Source organism: Vipera berus, assembly GCF_964194415.1.
Source record: "Vipera berus genome assembly, chromosome: 1".
Taxonomy (NCBI): domain Eukaryota; kingdom Metazoa; phylum Chordata; class Lepidosauria; order Squamata; family Viperidae; genus Vipera; species Vipera berus.
The window spans coordinates 237,653,801-237,672,490 of NC_138202.1; positions in this window are offsets into that span (position 1 = coordinate 237,653,801).

Consider the following 18,690-nt stretch of genomic DNA (forward strand, 5'->3'; position numbering starts at 1 on the left):
ACGGAAAAGTGTGATTTCTCAACAATAAAACAGCTCCATCTGCATAGATTTACACAGGTTATTATTCTTTAATAATTCACTTTCCTTTCTATGGTCCCAAATCAGAGCTCTAGAGTTTCCAGAATTCAAAATCCTTATAAAAGACCTTACTTTCATACTATGCGCTATTCCTCTTCTGTAAATTGGAACCCAGTAATTGTTGCTTAAATAAAGTACAGTGGTATCTCAGTGCTCGACTCCTTCAAAACTCACCAAATTTGGTACTTTGCATTTTGACGTGGAAATGTTGTCCCTGTACTCATCATTTGTTTGGTACTCAACATGCTGTGATAGGAAGTCGGGGGACAGCTGCAGAGAATGGACAGAAAGTTGGCCATGCTGGGAAGGACACTGACTTAGGAAAAGGGACAGATTGGAAGTCCACCTCAGCTGAAAGAAAGGAACACATGGTAAGTCAAATGTTTTGCTTGGTACTCATCCTTTTTAGCACTCATTGTGCCTCCCAGAACCAATTAAGGATTAGTACCAATGTAGCACTATATAGGATCTTCTTCCTCAGTGCTGTGCTCCATTTTTATTTTTTTGCCATCCATGACAAATAGTTAATGAAGATACATCTGAACACATTGGAATATTGCTGATGCTTTCCCAATCCTGCAAATAACGTCTGCTTCGATGCCTTCATCATTAGAAATTAGGCTTTCTAGATGAGTGAATTGTTGCAGATCCTCAAAGCACAATGCATTTTTACCATTTCCCAAAAGGACTTTTATATAGACCAGGGGTAGGGAACCTTGGCTCTTTTATGACTTGTGGACTTCAACTTCCAGAATTCCTAAGTCAGCACGGTTCAGGAATTCTGGGTATTGAGAGTCTATTTTTTTTAACCCGATATTGTTAGTGAATAATGATTATAAATTATTTATGATTATTGCAGCTGATGGAATGAGAACGTTATTAGTTATGACCACTGTGAGTTTTTACCTAAAAGACAGCTGTAGGACAATAATAGAAACATATTGGATACATGGAACAATACAATGAAAAACAAGCAGGACTGACTGTTCTTTGTGCAGACTAATACGAATTGTGTGTTATATCACTTTAAAGCATGGAATACAATTAAGGACACATTAAGATGGAAGAAATTACAACTATTTTTTTTAATCCCATTTATATCCCGCCCTTCTCCGAAGACTCAGGGCGGCTTACAATTTAAGCACAAACCAATGTGCTTAGCAATAGCCTTCATTCTATGTATATGCCTGCTTATTAGGGCTTTTGCCCCCCCCAAGCGGCATTTTTACAAAGTCAGCTTATTGCCCCCAACAATCTGGGTCCTCATTTTACCTACCTCGGAAGGATGGAAGGCTGAGTCAACCTTGAGCCTGGTGGGATGCAAACCTGCACTAATTGCAGGCAGCTGGTGTTACTTAAGGAGGCATTAGCCCACTGCTCCACCAAGGCTGTCATTATTGTGAGATTTCTTTGATAATGATAAATGTTTTGCCAAGGATGATGTTTTTGTTTCAAACAATACCTATTCTGACAACTGGTGTAACATTTAAACATTATATTAGAAGTTCCATGTTAAAAATATGCAACAAATATAAACCCAAACTGTGCCCCAAAAATGCCTTTATGGGTCTTAGCACAAGAAGCACAGTAGGTAAAGAACAATGGTTAACCTATCAAGAATTCTTAGAATGGGAATGTGGCAAAAATAAAATGAAATCAGAAGAACAAAGGGCTGCAAAGGGATTTTGTTTTCAATGTTTTTTTTATTTGTATAGTTAAGAGAAAGATTTAAAGTAGACAACAAACATTTGGAATTGAGCAGCATAAGACAGAATTTGTTCTATGTATAAATGGTGAACATACAATTACTGAAATGAATAAGCATTTGTTGAAATTTGAAATGGAGGAACAAGTGAAAATCAGACCGATAAAATGTACTAATAACTTTGGACAGAAAGTTTTGGATTCAAATACATATAATGATATAAAGAATTTTAAAGATCAGCATTCAGTTGAAACCAGAACTTTTCTTGCTGGGATTCATGGATAGCCTATTAAAAAAGAGCAAGATCATTTTTATATATGGCTATTGCTGCAAGACTACTACATGCAGAAAAATGGAGAAACTCTGAAAGGCCCACCACTGAGAAATGGCTGGTTAAGATGGCAGAACTGCCAGTTTGTCAAGGTTCAGTATCTCTTTGAAGCGGTTCTGTCCACCATGCATCTTGTTGTCATTTTTGCTTGCTATTATTGATGCTTTGGTTTCTTTATGTTACAACCATTCTTTCTTGTCAGCCCAGGAATGTATTTTGACTCCATTCTACAATGACTGCTATTTTCCCATAACTTCTGCTTTCTCACTTAAAAACTTGGTTTGATCATTGTGCTGCTTTGCAGTTTTCATTCCTGTATGAGTTTTCAGGTTATGTCTTGCATCTAATGTTGTTTCTGTTTTTCTCTCCAATTATTTCTTCTGCACTCTCAGACATTGCTTGTTTGAACTGTGTCCTGCAATCATCTAGTTCAGTTCCATGTGGCAGTGACTGAAACCCATTATCAAATTTATATAAATAATATTTATGAGAGACAATATTTCACTTCCAAGGCCTGTTTAAAAGATGAGGTCGAGCTCTTTTTCCAAAACATTTTACCAATGTTCTATTGTTCCACTGTACAAGAGAAAACCAAGCCAAAACATTATAAATCTACATTTGCTTCATGTTTTTTGCAGAATATGAAGTAGTCAGTAATGATGATCAATTGTCGTGACCTTTTCTAAAAACATGTGTAAAATATATTGAGTTGTTTATAACCAAATTTATGCAACTTAGTGTATGAATTCTGTCCAAGCCATAGTCAGAAAAGAGCACTCTCAGATATTTTAAAACTCAAAAGAAATCATGTTTTGGTTTAGCACATTAAATGCTAAAAATGTTGAAAGTAAGAACCTCAAAATGATTTAAAATCTTCAGTCAGATTTAAGGCTATAAAGCACGGGGAAAAGATACTAATAATGCAGAATTTTGAAAGCAATTTTTAAATTCAAATTCAATAAAACCAAGTTGACAAATTGATTTTCCCTTTTACTGAATACGAAGCAAAAATTCACTTAATATTTTTCAGCTCCCTCACTGAATATTATCATTTCCTAAAAACCTTAGCAAAAATTCTATAGATCTGCCACTATAAGCAACTGTATTGTGTGTGGAATCCAGAGGTTGGAAGTCCCCCCCACTATAGGTAAAGGTAAAGGTTCCCCCGCACATGCGTGCTAGTCATTTCCGACTCTAGGGGCCGGTGCTCATCTCCGTTTCAAAGCTGAAGAGCCAGCGCTTGTCCGAGGACGTCTCTGTGGTCATGTGGCCAGCATGACTAGACGCCAAAGGCACACAGAATGCTGTTACCTTCCCACTGTAGTGTTCCCTATTTTTCTACTTGCATTTTTATGTGCTTTCAAACTGCTAGGTTGGCAGAAGCTGGGACGAGTAACAGGCGCTCACTCTGTTACGCGGCACTCGGGATTCGACCCGCCAAACTGCTGACCTTCTGATCGACAAGCTCAGCGTACTAACCCACTGAGCCATCGCATCCCCCACTATAGGACAATCAAAAGGCTATGGATATGAAAAAAAAATACTGAATAAATGCTGTCCAGAATTTATAAAATAAGGTATGGAGAAATTCAAAAATTAAAGACATATTCATAATTTAAAGTAGTAATCCCATACTCAATCTGCAAATGCATCAGTAAAGTCTTCAATCAGAACCCCAAATATCTTCATGGAATTATCTATGTAGCTTTCTTAGCAACAATATGGAAATAGCTTACTGTTGCCTTTTTTCCCCCTGGATATTTTCTCGAGTTTTTACTCTGGTATTTCCTAGTGGTATTCCATCAAAATACTCATCTGACCCTGCTTGGCTTGTGTAGAACAGGCAAAGTCAGTTAGATAATGCCACATCTAGAAATATATTTTTGTAATACGTTGATCTGACAGTATGCCAGAAGCATTGTCATATTAAGTTAAATTTTGGCTTTTAGAACTGTAAGGTCCTAAATAGCTTTAAAAGGTGTTAAATGCTTCCACTTGTCAATAGCACAAAGTACAGGACTGAAATGATTAGACATAATTTTTATCAGATTATTTAGTGTGGGAATTATGTATTAGATTTTCTTGGATGCCTTTAAAGCTGACAGATATAAAAGTAATAATAATGGCAAAAAGTTTAACTAAACATGAATCTGCGGGAAAATCATTCAAAAACATGAGCTGCATTACTCTCCAATGCAACATTTTCCCCACTTGTTTCTGCATTTCCAAAATTATTGGATGAAAAATATTGTGGAGCACAGTTTGATGAGCTGTGCCCAAAATTAAAGATAAAACTTGCCTCAACCCTGCTGGCCTTTCTTAAGACCTTGCAAACATGGTTTTGTTACTGTGCCTGGAACCCTGGAGATATGGTTGGGCCTACATCATGGTTACTGTGTTGTTTGGTCTTTTATCATGGCTTTTATTGGTTTGTTATGTCTTTATCTTGTTTTTAATCATTGTTAGCTATTCAGAATCATGTATTTGAGACGGGCAGCTATGTAAATTAAATAAATGGCATATCAATGACTGGAAGTGCTTTCATTAACACCTATGTTAGCAAGCACCAGTTTATGCCAGAGGCATTATGTGATGGTAAATGTCAATAAACATTCACCTTACATAGTAGATAAAAGAGCAGGGTACAGTGAAATAATTCTGATCAACAATATAGAGAGTGAAAAGAGCTCAATGTGCATGACACAATTCAGAGGGAGAGCAGAAAAAAGAAGACAAGCAGTGTCTCTCACTCTTCCTCTTTCTCTCTCTCTTTCTCTCTCACACACACACGATTTTGTACATTGTGAATGTAAGATTGAATGCAGATTAAAGCCTTATTTAGGGATTTTTATCCATGCAAATAACTCTGCCTCTTCCCAATTATTATATCTCTGACTGGTTTTGCTACCCTACTGGCTATAATCCCTAGGGGTGTTGACCTATTTGCACCTTTTGCCATATTAATTCAATTAATCTTCCATAATTGATCTCTCATGACAATTATCATGATTCATACTCAGGTAGCATAAAGCAGAGGTCCCCAAGCTTTTGAGCACCAGGGACTGGTTCTGTGGAGAGAGATTTTTCTGCAGACCGGAGGGTGCGTGGTTTCATGTATTGCCTGCATCCTGTGGATGGGGCTTTGCTGGTTTGCATGGACCTGTTTCTGGCATGCCACGGCCCAGTGTTGGCCCATGGACTGGGGGTTGGGGACCCCTGGCATAAAGTAAATAGCAGATAGCAGATTTCCACTGATGAGTCCCCTGACTGTGACAGCTGAAAAACAGCCAAGAATAGCCTCAGAAGACAGTAATTGACTGCTACAATATGGGTCTTCTTCAAGTTGTTCCCAGCTATAAGAGGGATATAATTAATGGCACTAAAACTGGTCTTATAATCAGACTTCAAGAAGCCACTGCCTCTTATAAGAGTTCAAAATATCCCTTCTATATCATCTTTGTCTTTCTTCAGATCACTTAAATGCCTTAGTTTGTCTTTGAATACAGCCACACAGTGCAAAGTAAATAAAAAAATGTCTTCTGTGTTTTTAAGCAATACTACTTTGCTTAACAAATGAGAGAATACAGCCAACATTAGGTTTCATTTCCCATGAAGCTGTGCTGAATGTAATGAAATGGAAACATATGGATTAAAATCCCAAGTGACTACTTTTCTGGGTCACTGGATTTTCTCCAATTGTTCTGGAATTCAACAAGTCCAGAGTGTGGCAAATAGCATATTGTTCACCTCTCCATCACTAAAACATACCATCAAACTCCCCACCTTTTAAAAGGCGGTTGATCTGGCTTGTTTATTTTTCCACTCAATATGTCATACATGGTTGAACTTTTAAAAGCTATTAAGAATAAGGATAAAGAAATAAGGAAGGTAGCCAGTAAAAATCAAGAGAGGCCTACTCATTTTCCCAAAGAGATATTGCTGACCTGACCTATTCAACTCCATAAGTTTCCTTTACATTCCCAATCTGATTTTACTATTGCATATGAATGAGCCAGCCTGTAACGTTCTGCCATTAAAATCACACACTCTAATAAGCATGCAAAATGAAATAAATATTGGACCACTGGTTGTACATCATAAAGATGCTTTTAAGTTATTGCATGGATGACGTGTAATTCTGCTGGAGCCACGTGTCTTTTGGAAGCAATTTCATGGAATTTTCAAAAATGGATATATCCAAGGAACATTGACCTTCCATATATTTATTTTATTTTATTTTTTTTTATTTATTTATTTTAATTCCATTTATATCCCGCCCTTCTCCGAAGACTCAGGGCGGCTTACAAGCTTAGCAGTAGCCTTCATTCTATGTATATGCCTGCTTATTAGGGCTTTCACACACACCCCAAGCGGCATTATTACAAAGTCAGCTTAATTGCCCCCAACAATCTGGGTCCTCATTTTACCTACCTGGGAAGGATGGAAGGCTGAGTCAACCTTGAGCCTGGTGGGATGCGAACCTGCACTAGTTGCAGGCAGCTGGTGTTACTTAAGGAGGCATTAGACCACTGCTCCACCAAGGCTCTTCACCAAGGCAGCAAAAAAATCTGGGCCAACAATGGTTTGGAAGACTTGATAAAGCACTAAATCTAAGGAGGACAGAATAAATCTCTTGTTAATTAAAATATCTCACCTTCTGTGATACATGTATTTTTCTTCTATTGTGGAAAGATTGCTTCAATATACATCCTTATCTATAAGTTTACATGCTATGCTGGCAATGGCTCTATTAAAATACTCTAACATTTATTCTGGAAGCTTCCTCCGGGTTTCCTTTTTCCTGAATTCATTTGTGTTCCCCCTTTATTAAATATATGGAAATGTTTTTGGAAAATATTGTTGATATGGATACGTGTATGAGTGCATCATGTGCTGAGGAGATTCTGTTCCCCCATTCCTCAATTTATTATAAAGTCTTCTTTCAAAGCCAAATCTTCAAATGTAGTAAGCATTAAAAGAGAGATCATGGAAGCCACATAGAAAATTATCAGTTCTGAAAAAATGTAGAAAATGAAAGTTTTATTAATTAATTTGTGACTCTCTCCTGGAGGGTGCATGTCATACTTCATTCACTCAGAATCTCTAATAGAATTTCTAATACAATAGTTTTGTATCATGGGACATCACATCAATTTATGTTTTGCATTCTTTTTGAAAATGCTTCAACAGCATTCCTACATTATGCTAGGCAAAGATTTTAAACATAATTTGTTGAATATGCTATAAGGATTTCGTTTTCATGATGAAGTTAAGCAGAGCGTGTGGGATCATAAATTATAAAGGTAAAGGTAAACATTCCCCCGCACATGCGTGCTAGTCGTTTCTGACTCTAGGGGCCGGTGCTCATCTCCGTTTCAAAGCCGAAGAGCCAGCGCTTGTCCGAGAACGTCTCTGTGGTCATGTGGCCGGCATGACTAGATGCCAAAGGCGCACAGAACGCTGTTACCTTCCCACCGTAGTGGTCCCTATTTTTCTACTTGCATTTTTACATGCTTTCGAACTGCTAGGTTGGCAGAAGCTGGGACAAGTAACAGGCGCTCACTCTGCTACGCGGCACTCGGGATTCGACCTGCCAAACTGCCGACCTTCTGATCGACAAGCTCAGTGTCCTAACCCACTGAGCCATCACGTCCCATAAATTATACTTAACCAAAAAAAGACATGTGCCATGTCTTACTTCATGTAAATCCAACTAATTTTTCAGATTTGAACTCGTGCTCCAAAAGCTTCGGGATGCCAAGAATGGCAACTAAATTTCTAACTTGGAATGTTAATGGATTAAACTCACCACAGAAGAGAAAGAAAGTTTTTCAATATTTAAAACAATTTAAGATTGATGTTATTTGCTTGCAAGAAACGCATATTAGGGTTATGGACCAAAAGTATTTATCGAATTCAAGGTTGGGTAGGCAATTTGTTGCCTCTGCGATGAACAAGAAAAATGGAGTGGTTGTCTACGTTAAAAGTACTCTAACAGCGGAATTAATTGAAGTAGATAAGCAAGGAAGATATGTTATGATAGACTTACTGCTAGAAGGTAAAAAAACGCTTTTAGTTGGATTGTATGCTCCTAATCAACAGCAAGCTGACTTCTTTAACTTACTACACACAAAGGTTACCCAATTGGATTATAAATCATTTATTTTTATGGGAGATTGGAATGGTGTCCTAGACGTACAGATGGACAAAGCTGGTTTTTTTAAGCGTGTCCCGAGTCATGCTAGACTGCCTAAATCTTTTTTTGAAATGAAGGATGATTTGGAATTGCGAGACATTTGGCGTGATACACATCTACATGAAAAGGATTATACTTTTTTTTCTGATAGACATCAATCTTTTTCTAGGATTGACTTTATTTTATTGACTAATGACTTTTTTTCTAGGATTAAGAAGGTAAAGATCTGTGCAAGAACTATTTCTGACCATAGTCCAGTTTGGTTAGAGATCAACAAGGACAATAGGGATAGGCGCTCTTGGCGTGTAAATGAGAACTTGTTTAGAAATGAGAGAAATGTGGAAGAATGTAAACAGCAGATGAAGGATTTTTTTTGAAATTAATATGAATAAGGATACCTCTATGGACATGGTTTGGGATGCTAGCAAGGCCTACATGAGAGGGGTGTTGATATATATGAACAATAAATATAGACGTACTTTGGAAGTCAGAAGGAAAGAACTGGAGAATGAAATTAGGGAAAAAGAAAAGGCCCTAATTTTGAACTCATCGGATGTGAAGATTAAGGAGGTCATTAACCTATTAAGAGGACAATTTGATAAGTTGATGGCTGACCAAGTGGTAACTAATTTACGGTTTGCTAGGCATAATACTTTTTGCAATGCTAATAAGCCAGGCAGATGGCTAGCCTACAGGTTAAGGAAAAAGCAAAGGGCTTCTAATATAGATAAAATTGAATATAGGGGAAAGGTTGTGTTTCAACAGGATCTTATTAAGGAAGCCTTTGTGGATTTTTATTCTAAATTATATGCTAAGGAGAAGATTAATGAAACAGACATTGATGTATATTTGAAGAATGCTAGCATCCCGGTTCTTACGCAAGAACAAAAGGAGGAGATTAATCAACTGATAACAGAAGAAGAAATTCTTATAGCAATTAAGGAACTGAAGATGGATAAAGCGCCAGGTACGGATGGTCTGACTGCGGCTTATTATAAAAATTTACATTTGGAGCTGGTAAAGCCGTTAAAGGAATTGTTTCAGACAATTCAGAAGGGGGGAAAGGTGCCTCCGTCTTGGAGAACTGCTTTTATTTCTTTGATTCCGAAGGAAGAACAAGATGCTACTCAAGTAAAAAACTATAGACCGATATCACTTTTAAATACAGACTACAAGATATTTGCCAGGGTGTTAGCTAATAGACTGATGAGGGTCCTGCAACAGGTGATTCATGGGGATCAAACCGGGTTTATTAGTGGTAGACAAATGAAAAATAATGTGAGGCATATAGTTGATGTGGTGGAGTTCTTGGAAAGGAACAACCAGATCCCTGCGGCGCTAATTTTTCTAGATGCTGAAAAAGCTTTTGATCAATTGAATTGGCAATTTTTGATGAAAGTTTTAGATAAAATGAATTTTGGGGATAAATTTTTGCAGCCAATTAGGGCATTATATCAAAAACAAACTGCCCGAATAATAGTTAACAACAGTTTGACTGAAGTATGCAATATTGAAAAGGGCACAAGACAAGGGTGTCCGTTATCACCTTTATTATTTGTTTTAACATTGGAGATATTATTGGTAAAAATACGGAATTCGGAAAAAATTAAGGGTATTCAAATTAGAGATCAGGATTATAGACTGAGGGCGTTTGCAGACGATCTGGTTGTTACGGTGACACAGCCAGAAAATTCTGGTGTGGACCTGATGGAGATAATAATGCAATATGGGAAGGTTTCTGGATTTAAGGTTAATGTACAAAAAACTAAAATTTTGGCCAAAAATATGACAGTAACGCAAAAGGCCCTTTTAGAAAGATTAACTGGATTTGAGATTGTTAAAAGGGTCAAATATTTGGGGGTGTATTTGTCACCCTCTAATACAAAGTTATATAAAAATAACTATGAAAAGTTATGGGGGAAAATTCAAAAAGAATTGGAGAGCTGGGAAAAACTGCAATTGTCTCTGTTGGGAAGAATCGCAGCAGTGAAAATGAATGTCCTGCCTAAATTTTTATTTTTATTTCAAATGATACCGGTCCTTAAAAAAGATTCTAATTTGGAAGAATGGCAACGGGGTATCAATAAATTTGTCTGGGCAGGGAAAAGGCCACAAGTTAAACTTAAGATTATGCAGGATACTCGTGAAAGAGGTGGTCTTAAAATGCCTAATCTTAAATTATATTATGAAGCTGCTGCATTATCAGGAATAAGTGATTGGATTAATTTGACACAAGAGAGATTATTAAATCTTGAGGGCCATGACTTGTTATTTGGCTGGCATGCATATTTGTTGTATGATAAGAAGGTAGATAATGTGTTTAAAGTGCATATTTTAAGACAGGCATTGTTGAGAGTTTGGAAGAAGTATAGACATAAGCTAGATTACAAGATGCCGTTGTGGGCAATCCCAAAACACGCAATAGAAAACATAAATGTTGGCTTCAAACATGATGTGACTACGTATAAGGAGATTTTAAGTCTGGAAAGAAATGTCTGGTGTTTGAAACCGTACAATCTTTTACGAGATGAGAAGATCGTTCAAACTTGGTTTCAATATACTCAGTTACGGGCCAGGTGGAAAGAAGATCAGAAAATTGGTTTTGCAATGACTGATGAAAATTTGATAAAGCAAATTAGAAACCAGGGTCCAGCACATATTAAACGGATATATCTTGCATTGATAGAAATTGATTCAGAAACAGAACTTGTTAAAGACTGTATGATAAAATGGGCTCAGAATATTCAAGAAGTTATTACAATGGACACGTGGGAAAAGATCTGGGTGAGGAACGTAAAATTCACGCAAGCCCAAAACCTAAGAGAGAACTTTTATAAAATGTTTTATAGATGGCATATAGACCCTAAGAAGCTTGCAAGTATGTATCCGAATTATCAGCCTAAATGCTGGAGGTGTGGTGGTGAAGATGCAACGTATTTTCATATATGGTGGACCTGCAAAAAGGTTAAGGCTTTTTGGATAAAAATTTGGTGGAATATGCAGAAGATCTTTAAGCAAAGGATAAAGTTTTGTCCGCAACTGTTTTTGTTGGGCATAATTACAGATGCTACTGTTGTGGACGTTAAGTTGATGCTGAACTTAATCACAGCAGCAAGACTTTTAATAGGTCAATATTGGAAAAAGGAGGAACTGCCGACTATAGAAGAATGGACTCTAAAAGTTTCTGACCTGGCAGAAATGGCAAAGATTTCGGCTTATTTGAAAGATCATTCGCAAGAACGTTATATTATGGAGTGGAAAAAGTGGATTGATTATATCCAGAACAAATATGGGACTAAGAAATTTCATTTAGCATTTGAGTAAGTTTCCTTTTCTGTTTTCTTTTCTTTTTATATGTAATATTAATATTGCTTGTAATCATTTTATATGAGCTAGAGGGTGATAGAATTAATAGTTTATTGTTGTTAGCATATGGATGCTCATGATTGTTCTTTGTTTCTATACCCTGTATTTAGCTCTGGGAAGTCGGGGGGGAGGGGGGAATGGGTGGGAGGGATAGGGAGTGTTAGGTAGGGGATGGGGGAGGGGGGATTGTTAAAGTTAAAATGTACTGTAAAACTTTTCAATAAAAAAAATTCAGATTTGAACTACAGTGGTCTGAATGCTTCCAACTGGAAATACGACTTGTGATGCTTCTGTAATGTCTCTATGAGCCCAACTCTTGGCAAATACTACCTGTGCAGCTCTCAAAATAGTTATTATCATAAACTACAAGAACACAGGCATTACACTATTTTGCAGCGCAGTTATCAATTAAAGTCTTCAAAGTTTCTGCCCAAGAGAATCTTATTGAATTAACTGTTTTACTCCACCCAACATTATGGATACCTAAAGTGTTGCAACACTAAATGCCTGCAATTAAAGTATGCTTAAAATGTTTATGAACCACCCTGAATCTTTAGGATAAAGCATGTTAAATCTAAATAAAGAATTATAGTGCTGCCAATAAATGAGGTCAAAGAACTCCCTTTCATTAAACATGTGAATGGAGAAACAATGTCTGCCAAAATATGCTATAATAAAAAGTTTGTTCTTTCTTCTCAGACATCCCTGCTCAGGACATTGATCAGGAGGCACACACATACACACAATGAGAGCTGTTTTGAAGATATGCACAAATGAGCATCAGTAGTGATGATAATGATGATGATATAATAATAATAACAACAACAACAATAATAATAATAAACAAGCCTGGCTTGGTAATATGAACAAATGCATCATCTTCCTGCTTCTACCTGTGGCTGAAGTTCAAGTAAACCCTAACATCCTAGCCAAGACCCTGATATCATTGTTGTTGTTGTTGTTAGTTGCAAAGTCGTGTCCGACCCATCGCGACCCTATGGACAACGTTCCTCCAGGCCTTCCTGTCCTCTACCATCTTCTGGAGTCCATTTAAGCTCACGCCTACTGCTTCAGTGACTCCATCCAGCCACCTCATTCTCTGTCGTCCCCTTCTTCTATTGCCCTCAATCTTTCCCAGCATTAGGTTCTTCTCCAGTGAGTCCTTCCTTCTCATTAGGTGGCCAAAGTATTTGAGTTTTAGCTTCAGGATCTGGCCTTCTAAAGAGCAGTCAGGTTTGATCTCCTCTAGGACTGACTGGTTTGATCGCCTTGCAGTCCAAGGGACTCGCAGGAGTCTTCTCCAGCACCATAGTTCAAAGGCTTCAATTCTTTGGCGCTCAGCCTTTCTTATGGTCCAACTTTCACTGCCATACATTGCAACTGGGAAGACCATAGCCTTGACTATACGCACTTTTGTTGACAGGGTGATGTCTCTGCTTTTTAGTGTGCTGTCTAGATTTGCCATGGCTTTCCTCCCCAGGAGCAAGCGTCTTTTAATTTCTTGGCTACAGTCCCCATCTGCAGTGATCTTGGAGCCCAGGAAAATAAAATCTGTCACTACCTCCATTTCTTCCCCATCTATTTGCCAGGAATTGAGAGGGCCAGATGCCATAATCTTGGTTTTCTTAATGTTTAGTTTCAACCCAAGTTTTGCACTCTCCTTCTTCACTCGCAACAAGAGGCTCTTTAGTTCCTCTTCACTTTCTGCCATTAGAGTGGTATCATCTGCATATCTTAGGTTGTTGATGTTTCTTCCGGCAATCTTATTTCCAACTTTTGCCATTAGCTTGCCATTAATCCCTGGCTTGTGTTAGAGATTTACAATGGGGGAAAAAAAGCATTGCTCCAGAAAATAATTGAGCATACAATGATCTAACCTTGAAGCTGTTTACTAATTGGACAACTTTCCAATAGTCCAATATATGTGTTATTAACATATTCCAGAAAGGGATACAAATGCAATAGTCATGAAGATGTTAATGCTTATTAAGGGAGAAAGGGAAAGAATTAACTGGCTGAAGCTGTGACATGTATCACCATCAACCTCATTATCACCATCACTTTCATCAGATAATTGCAGCAAAGATAACCGAGAAAAGAAAAAATAGCATAGCTTATGTCAATGAACCTCTGTGTCGAATGTAAATGAATTACATGTTGCCTGAATATTCAATATTGCAAAAAAAAAACAACCCAAGAAAGTCCAGTTGCCTTTGGGACAACCATAACCTGGATAATTGAGAATCTTCACAGACAATATTTTACAATATTATCCATTATAATTAAATGTATATTGTATGATATAATCCAGTACTTGCAAGTAATCATGAGAGCATTTAGCAGAAATAATACAACAAAACTGGTAACATTCCCGTAATCCTAAAATACATGAATATGAATGTGACTAATATGACTGATATAGATCTATTACTTATGCCTCACTGGACTATTTCTAGTATTTGTATTCACTTCACTGCTTTATTTAATATTTTGTCTTCATTAACTTTCTTATAATTTCATTATGCTGTGTATTCAGCGAACACACTCCCTTAGAGACTCGTTATTAAAAAGAGTCACTCATTGTGTGAGTGACTCTATGCCTCTTTTTTTAAAAACCTGCTTTTCTTTTAAGAGTACTTAACTATCATGCATGACGCCTGTTTATGTAAAAGGGACTTCCACAGAAGTACCCTGCAGTAGCTTATGATTTCTAGAAATTCATCCATCAATTTTAGTGCACCTACAGTATGAAGACATTTGATTCATTTTGCACCTCCTCTAATACATCCCCTGCTGTGGTTGTGTAGATATTTGTCTTGGATCCCTAGAAATGTCTTGAATACCCTTCAAAAACAAATGATAGTTTGCTTTTATATCTGGACTGAGAATGGTGTTAATGGTGTATAACTGGTTTTATTATATACATTGGTTAGATGATCCATCCAGTTGGTCTGTGGAACAACAACTTGGTCCAAGAAGTTATTCAGAGCTCTGCAAAGGACCCCTGAAGTTGTCAAGCTCAGCACTTTTTATTATGCTATGATTCATCTTACCTAAAACATATTTAAGGGATTATTGATTAAATTGTTTTTTTAAAAAAAAGAATGCCTCACATATTTTAGCTCCTTTCCAATTATCCCACATCCTTGTACAGTGTCAGGTAGGATGTGAAGGATTTCCATAGCACAGTGCACTGCACAGTATTGTTTTACGAGAAATTGCTCTTGCTCCCTACTTGTCTCAAAGTGTTATTCTGTTACCAAAGTTTATGCATTTTATTCCTGAATAATACTTTTTTAGAAATAGAGCACTGGAATTAAGGAATGGAAAATAAGTTTACATATTTTGCTGTTGCTGTTTGCAGACATTGTAAAGGAAAAGTCTTGTATTAATGGAGCCAAATAGCTTCCTATTGAGATTACAGAATGAGAGCATCAGGAGCCATTTGCGTTATGTTTCAGGACCACTAACTTTGAGTGATTATGCTTATGTATAGGAAAACCTAGTATCCTTCAAATCGTTGAATTCCTACTTCCACAATAGGTGGTCTTGGCTATTTCTTTCATAAAATTCCAGTGTAGCAAGAAACAAAAGTGGGAAAAGTCTAAACAAATAGATTCTAAGTCTCCCTGCGCTGAAGTCTTCAAAATTTTTATAAACTAAATCCAGCTTGTTGTTTGGTTTGGATGAAAGAATGGGTGTTGCTGAAAAACAATAGACTTTTAGAGTTAGAAGATCATGATCTGATGTTTGAATGGCATGGATATTTACTGTACAATAAAGCTAATGTGGATTTTAAAAACCATTTTATTAGACGTGCCATGTTGAGAATACGGAATAGATATAAATAGATATAATTTTCAGGTTGTGCCTGAAAATATCTCAATGAATCTCAACAAAGCATTTTATGGGAAACAACAGGCAAAGGCAAATGGTTAATGTACCAGGAATTATTGTAAAAAAATCTACTGAGAAATATAAAATTAAATTAAGAGAGAAATTAATAGAAGAATAATATAGGTTATTGAAAAAATGGGATTATGATGTAATCTCAGAGATTGAAGTTTGGTTAGAATTATATGTGTAATTGTTGTCAAGAAGTTCTGAAGCCCTGTCTGTCTGTCTATCTGTCTGTCAATTTACCTAATGTTTTCTGTTCTCCTACTTCTGTTCGTTTCTATCTCCTTTTCTGGTTTTTTTTTTCTTTTTCACATTTATTTTTTTCCTTTCAATGTATTTCTTGTTATCTATGTAAAATGTTTTAACAAAAACTGTTTTAAAAAAATTATGAACCAAATCTAGTGGAATCCAAGTGGCCAATTGTTTTATGAAAATTATTCTAAGGGAGGATTGGGAAGGGAGAATGAGAAATGAAGGAATAGCTTTGGAGGGAGGGGATAATCAATCTATGCTCATGCTCAAAACCTACTCAATTTTCATGGATTTCCCCATGCCTGTTAATTGTTTCCTGATCTAGTGTAAGTGATTTAGCTTCTCCCCAGCCCCACCTCTATCCAACTGAAAGAATTGGAACCCTTCCTAGATCTACGAAAAGTTTGAATCACTGCCTCTATCACCCTAATGAAATGTGAGACATTACTAGGAGGAGAAAGAGTTCTACTTATGATTAAACTGAGTGATATGATCAATTGGCAATCCAAAAAAACAGGTTATTACACGACAATACAAATATTCAGGAATTCAGTAGTTGCTCCCCATCAAGATAAAATACCAAGATGTATATTTTTTATCATTGAAAAAAAATGTATGGCTAAGTGATACAAATAAACTCTGGCATGAATTGTTTTGTTTTTCACACAATGCAACAAACTACTCAGTAAATCACAATTGCATAAAACATAAAACAAAGAACAAAGCATTTCTCACATAGCTCACAGAAAATGTTGGAGGCAGAAAAAGGGAACATCATTGATATAACTGGATTTTAAAATCAAATACAATTCAGACCAAAGCCTATTATTTTATATCATGGCTGAGGAATTCTGGGAGTTGAAGTCCACAAGTCATAAAAGGGCCAAGTTTGAAGACCCCTGTTTTATATATTCATCTTTTGATGAATGGAAAAACAGAGTGATGGATGAAAATCTCAGTTCGGTCACAGACAGGTGTTCGCCTTCCCAATGCTGTTTTATTACTGGCTACTGGAAGCTGCAATCCAAAAAGGAGGAGACAAAAGCTTAAAAAAAATTAGCAATGTTTTCATGCAGAATAAAGAGTGATTGCTATCTGCAGCAGAAATAAAGCATAATCTAACATAAGAATGCTTCATTGAGCAAGTGATTGAATCCAAAAAATATGGGTCCTTTTCATTTCTTCTTGAATAAATGAGTTCTCAGACTCAGCCGTAAAACAAGCAAAACAAAATTAAAGTTTTGGGTACGCTGATAATTACCACCATTTAACCTTCTTCCCAAAATCAGTGTTATGACACCTTTTGAATATGACAGAATTTACTTTCATTTCCATTTGCAAACTTTCAGGTTCCAATTCAGCGCGCTTTAATTTTATTTGGAGGAGAGGGAGAACATGTTGGCTAAAAGGAGCTTCTGAACCTGACACGGTCATTCCTCAGCCTTTCATTTTATCCTTCACTCAACTGTCTTGTCTGTCCAAGTTTTCATTAAAAGCATTCTTTCTGTTTACAATGCAGGGCTTTGACATTTAAATCTGTGTATGCTCAATGCATCAAGGCTCTGTTTCTCATTGCAAGTTTATTTATTCACTCCAACAGTTTGACATTTGGACTGTTGACTTTTCTCAGTGGAAAGAAAAAAAAAGTGGGGGAAATTGCTTTGCAGGATACCAACGCTGCCTTTTAGCGCAGAAAACAGGGGGCGCTGTGTTCAGGGGGTGCTCCAATAATGTGTAATGTAATAAAATCCCCTTTATCATTCAAACCTACGAGTAATAACCTTTCTCCCATTATTCTGCCAGATGTCTGTCATTTTATACAATTCACACATTCTTTTCTTTTTCCTTTTTTTGTTTCTTTCTCCTTCCTTCCTTCCTTCCTTCCTTCCTTCCTTCCTTCCTTCCTTCCTTCCTTCCTCCCTCCCTCCTCCCTCCCTCCCTCCCTCCCTCCCTTCCTCCCCATTTAAAATGAATCACCATTCCAAATAAAAACAAAGTAAAAATTAAACATCCCCCCCCAGTAAGGCTGTTCTATGATGCATGCTTTCTTGCAAATAAAGTAGCCAGGGCTGGCTCTGCCATTAGATGGATTGAAGGAGGCCACTGTGGACATTGGACTGGGGGTGGCGGTGGAGGGGGATGGTAAAATTGAATGAATGTTGCCTGCCTCATCCAATTACTTGGTTACACCTTTGACCTGCTTATAGTCCAGCAGACTATCCTATAGAAACTGCTGGGGAGACCATTTGCCATCTAAAGAGATCTGTAGAAGAAGGAATGGCTGAGCCAGAGGAAGGAGTAAAAAAAGAGGGTTCAGTTTATGGTCATTACATAGCCACAAGCAAAGTCCAACCACCCCTGGATTGCCTTTGATGACCCTGATCTAACTCTAACCAGGTGCTAACTATTAGTTCAGAAGATTCCTGTGCATTGGGTCACAGCAATATATCAGTTAAATTGAACTTTCATGTTTGTATCTGGGTTTTTTTTTGTGCCTGGCAAGGTCCAAAACAAGATTGTAATTACTTCATGGAAGGTAAAATTGCACTTGCCTTTTTTAACTCTCATGTCACCCTTCTCATTTGTATTCCACTTAAGTACAATTCCACAACATTTTTGCACCTATGATTGCCAAGTGTCACAGTTGCCACTCTCTATCTGTGCATTTGATTTCTTTTCTTTTTTTCTAAGTGAAAACTCTGCCTTTGTGTCTATTAAACATTCTGTTATTTCAGCCCACTTTACTATTCTATCAAGATTATTTTGAAAGTTATTCCTGATTCCTTGAAAATTAGCTATCCTACTCAGTTTTGCTGTTATCTTCCTAATCAGTCAAAGAGAGGTCAAACACAAGACCTCTTT